Source organism: Littorina saxatilis, unplaced genomic scaffold, assembly GCF_037325665.1.
Source record: "Littorina saxatilis isolate snail1 unplaced genomic scaffold, US_GU_Lsax_2.0 scaffold_756, whole genome shotgun sequence".
Taxonomy (NCBI): domain Eukaryota; kingdom Metazoa; phylum Mollusca; class Gastropoda; order Littorinimorpha; family Littorinidae; genus Littorina; species Littorina saxatilis.
In genome coordinates this window covers 1122-7661 of record NW_027126994.1, presented here as the reverse complement: position 1 = coordinate 7661, position 6540 = coordinate 1122, and the positions used below count along the sequence as shown (strand labels likewise).

The 6540-nt window shown below is 42.2% G+C and overlaps 1 long non-coding RNA gene across 1 annotated transcript; it reads left to right on the top strand.

The window, feature by feature from the left end:
* The first annotated feature begins 1321 nt into the window (after nt 1-1321).
* On the top strand, nt 1322-5763 carry LOC138955458 (uncharacterized). The gene is made up of 5 exons (XR_011452237.1): nt 1322-1731; nt 2229-2327; nt 2530-2622; nt 3248-3345; nt 5556-5763. It is a non-coding gene; the product is annotated as an uncharacterized lncRNA (long non-coding RNA).
* The last annotated feature ends 777 nt before the right edge of the window (nt 5764-6540 follow it).

Here is a 6540-nt window from a genome sequence, read left to right as displayed (position 1 = left end):
GTGAATCTTCCTCTTCGATCGTCATATTCGCAGCAGATTCGACAACACAATGTCAATGTACACTGTCGAGTCGTACTCTTTTTCAACTTTCTTCAACGCAAGCTTCGAGATATGATCAGAATTTACATAAAAGTCGTCTCCTTGACATATCTTGCGTTGAAATCGGGATAAAACTGGTACCCAACATAAATTTTCAGAAAGAAAAAAAAGTGGATCACACGGGTTCACGATGGCTCAGGGGTAAAATAAACCACGACATATGGTGTGTGGTTTACGCAAGCTAAATAGCCATTCAAACGAACTGTGTTATTTAACACTTTCTACCCCACATATACTGTTCGAAAAAAGAAACGCATAGCTTGTAATATTTGGTTAATTTAGTTATATGGCTACAAGGATATCCACCAAACTGCAGAAAATGTTTATCTGGTCGTCGACCTTTCGTCCATTGCCACAAGTGAGCTCTGCACGTGACGCATGCGTTATCAGTGGCTACAATGTCAAAATTGCTCATTTGGCATGACCACTCGTCATGCTTCAGTGTAATCTCGTGAAACTCGGGGAATATTGAGCTCTCACCATGTCTTCCAAAACCCATAAAAGCGGATTGTTCGCCACAAAGAAATCAGACGACAATTCAGCGACGAAAGATGGCCCGATTGAGCAGAGAAGACCGCCAAATTGCATTGGGTCGTTTACAAGCAGGCCAAAGTCAAAGTGCAATCGCCAGGCACTTCCACGTGTCCCAGAGCACCATCAGTAGACTGTGGGTCAGGTTTCAAGCCACTGGCTCCGTTGATGACTTGCCACGAGCGGGAAGACCAAGGGCGACAACTGCTGCTCACGACCGCTTCATACGGCCTGCCACCTCCGGAATCGTTTCCTGTCGGCCTCATCTTCTGTCCAGGCTCTCCCCGGGCCACACCGATTATCGGACCAGACCGTGCGGAACCGCCTGCATGAAGCTGGTTTGAGAGCTCGCAGACCTCACAGAGGAGCTGTCCTCACCCGCCGCCATCGCCAGAACCGAGTGCAGTGGGGCAACCAGCACCTTCGCTGGACCGTCCGGAATCACTGGAGACACGTGTGGTTCAGCGACGAGTCCTACTTCCTGCTCCAGCGACATGATGGTCGGAGGAGGATCTACCGGAGAGTAAACGAACGTTACGCGCCCAACTGTGTGGATGAGGCACCCGTTCATGGTGGTGGAGGCGTCATGGTGTGGGGGGCGATCAATACCGCTGGAAGGAGCACCCTGGTGCACGTCCAAGGGCGCGTAACTGCCCAGCGATACGTGGAGGAAATTCTGCGCCCACACGCCCTTCCTCTTCTGGCTGACCAGGGCTGAGGTGCACGAAGCCAAAGTGGGTGACAACCAATGGGAGATCTGCCCAAGTCGGTCCGCTCCCTCCCGGTCGGGGTGCACGAAGCTTTTTTCACAGGGTTGCGTACCGAATGGGAGGCTCCCGTTTGGACCAGCTAGCTAGCAGCCCCACTCAAAGAAGTTGGCACCCAAAAAAATGGCGACCGCCTTTTTCGAAATGACGTTTTCGGAGATTTTACAAAAACAACGCCCAAACGAAAAGGTAGAATGGTGCCTTCCGTTCGATTTCAAGTCATGCTTTTCACATTTCCAAGCAAGATAACCGCTGAGAGTGCAGAAACGCCGCTGTTCGACTTTGAAATCTCGAATCGCAGACGACCTTCGCTTTTACAGTACAATCATAGCAGGTGAGGCAGTGTTACTCATTTCGACCAGCTCGTTTTCGTATTTTTTGTGCAGTACGATCATGTAGAATTATTGGAATCAAAGCAGGAATGACTAAGGCATGCAAATGCGTTGATATTGTCGAAAGCTGTACAGTAGTTAGCTAGATTCTTTCTGTTGAGTTTGTTTGTATGACTGAATTTCGTCTTCAAAATCTTACCACTTCTGTGATTTTCATTGTTTGTTTAGCTCATCGGCAGGAAAATCGTCAGGCAAAATATCAATCTGTTGAATGATAACGTTAAGATAAGGGATGTTCAAACGTGATCTGCTTGCAAACACAAGCGCAAGGCCAGATCTATCTGCTTCATTGACTGCCAGATTTTCATTGAATCTTCAAACTGACTCGTTTGCAGACTCTCAAATTAGATCCAGTGTTTGTATTCTTAGATTCATGATTGACCATTAAGGCTGTTTACGATGATGACGTTGTGTTTGTTTATGCTGATGCAATCTGCAGATCAAAGGGGACTGACCACAGGCTGACCCAGTGATCAATACAACTTGTGTTTACCACTCAACATTTCCTTCCACCTATAACTCAAGGGCAAAAATAAAGGTACATGCTTGTGGATTCATTATGCAATTCATGTCTGTGAAGATCAAGATAGTTGTGAGCTTACTGATTATGCTTATTAATATCAGCACCATCCTCACCCCATAACACTCTCATGTCCAACTAGCACTCTAACCAACCTTCATCCCTGCCCCCAACCCCCTATCCTTGCCCCCTCGCTGCATAATCATGTTCATTTTTTCAGAATGACCTTGTTATCACTACAGCGTCTGACCATGGAGTCTACAGGCCATAGTCTCAGATGTGATGGGATCAAGAGGATGCCACAATGATCAAGGTAACTTTGCAAATACTCAAACAGATCTAAATGCAGAAGGTGATCCACAAACATGTTTGCTTAAACATTACAAGGTTACACCCAGAACAACAGCTGGCCTTAGTTGCTTACTAACTGCTAGCAACAAAGACCCTCTCCCCCTCCCCTCTTCCACCTGCAACATATATTTTCATATCCATATCATACTTTTCCATTGCCTCTTATGTTGTATAACTGTTGATATTTAACAGTAACAAGTTTTTGTTTCCAATCAATGGCTCTGCATTTACCCTGTACACACACACACACACACACACACACACACACACACACACACACACACACACACACACACACACACACACACACACACACAAATATATTCACAATCTCTCTCTCCCTGTTTTAAATTCAGTCATTTGAATCACTAACATTTAAATGACAATGCTGACTAATATCAAACCTCCCCCGGTTCCCCAACTAGCCTTCTCACATCCCCCCCCCCCACCCACCCCACCCCGTGCACCCCCCCCCCCAACTCATTAGATCACGAACACCACACTAATAGAATCATATATACTGTTGCTGCTGCTAAAAATTGTTGTGACTTGTTCTTCCTCTGTGTGTATGTTTTGTGTTTCCACAGAATGCAGTTCTTCCATGCGCCTCAACGTCTATAGATCTATGGAGTCTACAACATTGTCTGAGATGTGATTTGAGCCACAGCATGTCAGAATGATCAAGGTAACTTTTTAAACACATATAGCTGATCAAACTGAAGAATTCAAACACACAGTTTCAGTGGGTTTTTTTAATGCATAAAACATTGCAACAGTCAGGGGCTTTCTCCCAATAAAGATTGTGAGGTTTTCTTTGCAAGTTGTTTCGCTATGCAGAGTGTGATGTTTTTGTTTGTTTGCTGTACTAAATGAAGATGCACAGATAAAAGAAAGTCTTGCATGTAGAGGAAGGAATATGCTTTTGGTTTTTGACAAGACAAATTTTTACTCATTAGAGCTTAAGTATAAATTCCTTACATTTTGAACCAAAATGTCAGACATCACAGATCTCTCAAATTAAAAAAAAAAATTAGGGGATCATTCTGACTTGAACATATGCCACACATTTGATAGCCTGGTTATGTTCTGTGTATAGTGAAAACATTTCGCTTAATGAATTTCACATGTTGACACCAGTGCCTAGTAGGAAATGAATCGCACATCCTCCAATCTCCACCAAAAGAAGTCAGACGTATGTGCCCATGTTAAAATAAAGTTTTATTTTGTCCACGTAAAAACCTAGACAAACATGACAATGTGGTCTGATATACTGGGTAATATGATGAGGAACGTACCTTTAAAGGCCCAGTCCTTATTGTGAAAGCAGTTCTGCTCAGCTGGAATTTGGTGAATTTGGTTTTTTTTACAAGTTTTTTGTTAATGAAGTGAATTCGCAAAAAAAATTAAAAAATAACAATTTGTTGTGCACACAAAGCATTCACTGATTCAGGCTGTTGAATTTTGTCATGTGTCTTGGGAAAGGGGAAGTCTTATTCTACGTAAAAGCATCGCCAGGTTTGGGTTGAGCCAAATCGTTTGCATGGAAAGGACTGTGCCTTTTAAGGACGCATGGATTTTTCATCTATTCAATTGCAGGATAACAACACAACACCGAATAGTTTCTAAGCTATTATTTCTTTTCCTTTCTCGAGTCCAACGAAGTTCCCAATGCTAGGGCATACTTTTGTATAGAAGCTGTTCGTGGAAATGTCATGTAAGGTTTTACACTGGCGAACATGAATTTTTCAGACTGGTTAAAATGAAAGAAGTATGCATTCTTGTGTTTTGTTTCTGCAAGCGGTATCATTTTCCTAATGTTATCTGATTTTGATCTCTTACGGTTTTTACCGCCAAGATATGTACAATGGGCTAATTAAACATTGCAGAACAGGATATGAACAAGGTATGTAGCGCTGTTTGCATCATTCGTTTAAATTCAGAAATCAGACTAATTTGCCTTCTTTGGCATTATGCATAAGAAAATTCATCTTTATTTTTTGCAATGCTGACTGTAATTCTGTGTGTATGTGTGTGTGTGTGTGTGTGTGTGTGTGTGTGTGTGTGTGTGTGTGTGTGTGTGTGTGTGTGTGTGTGTGTTTTACTGATATATTGTAATTTATTAATCGGCTGAAGACGACACAGTTTCCAACTCCCCAGTGAGACTTCTTGAGTCAGTTGCATGCATGATAGCTAACTGAGGTGTCTGCAAGAAAGTAAGGGTATTTCGTATACTTCATACTTGGTGTACATTAATTTCAGCTTCGGCATGACTAGTCCCGAAAGATGCTATTTTGTAGGTGAAATGGTCTGACTTTGGTTGTCTTTCGAAAAAGAATCCAAATTCGGGGATGGACTCAACAGTTCGAGGTTTAAAATGGAGCGGTAGACTAACGAACCCGATTTAATTCTTCAAGATTGATATTTTGGGGGTTATTTGAAGGACGTAGTATACCATAAACAGCCTTAGACAATCAGTGACTTGAGTACAGCCATTACAGGCAGGAGGAGGGCATCCCCAAAGAGGATTGCGTTCCTGTCATCGGTTAATTTTGCGCAAGTGTGACTCTACCATGAAGGGGTCATTTTTCCAGTCAATCGTGTTCGGCGAATATCTTCATGGTTGTTGTGCATGAATTTCACTTTGTTCATCACCATTCCACGAAGTTTCCTGTTTGTAGGTTTCATGGTCCGATTTTTTTAGCTTCTTTCAAAAGTGTTCCAAAGTACCCCTCCATTTAACCTGTAAACTCACAACTTTGTTGACCTTCGTCATGCATAAGCTGTAGTTAATAAACACCAAATGATAACTAATTCGGTCAACGGATGTAGAAATTATAAAAACAAAAATTGGGTTGAATTGTGTGTGTGTCACCATCTATGTTTGTATTTTTGCAGGCAGGCAGGGGTGGAGTTGTGATGATGCGGCGCCGGTTGACTGAAGACACACGAACCAGCATTCTTCGGAAGTGTTTGGATCACAAATCAACATTATTTCACATTGAATGGCGGCAGACATTTATGTATATATTCTCAGCTCAGACGTGTGCTTTGAATTCGGATGTTTAAGAACAAGAGACAAACTTGAATAAAGCCTTACGAAGTACATGATTGTAACTGGAGCGAAAGTGTGTGTGTATGTGTGTGTGTGTGTGTGTGTGTGTTTGTGTGTGTGTGTGTGTGTGTGTGTGTGTGTGTGTGTGTGTGTGTGTGTGTGTGTGTGTGTGTGTGTGTGTGTGTGTGTGAAGTGCAACAGTTAACAATGACGATGAGACAGAATGCTAAAGCACAGATCCTTTTATTTAACAATCTATATCGTCCTCCTTTTTTTTTTTTAAATGTTGCTGTGTTGACAAACGTTCTCCGAGCAAACGTCTATCTAATGTTTTTGTCATCACATTGAAAGAATTTCTTCTGAGTAGAATGAAGCTGAATTAAAATGTAAAGAAAAAAAAAACCATTGCTCAAAACATTCAGAAACAGGATGATTTTGGTTCGTTCGTGGACCTAAAAGCATTCGAGGCCAGTGTATCTGTGCAAATTGAAAATCTGTGAAACCTCAGATATAACTTTATAAAACAAACAGAATTTTGATAAAAAGAACCAAAATTCACAGTAGTTTTTTGTTTTTTTGCATCTCCCTCTTCACCCAACCCCAACCCTAATTGATGTGCCCTAAAAGCGCTCAAAAACAGACACACGTTAGTTTTTCGCCTCAGTGCTTATCCACATTTACAAATATTGTATCATTTATTTTTGGTCACTGCCCTTCCCTTTTCTGATAATTATAGTCAAGATTTCTTTTATTTCCCTTGGATTCCCGATGGCTCCACGGTAGACACCATGATCAGCGCATGCGCACTAAGGCCACTCAAGTCACTTT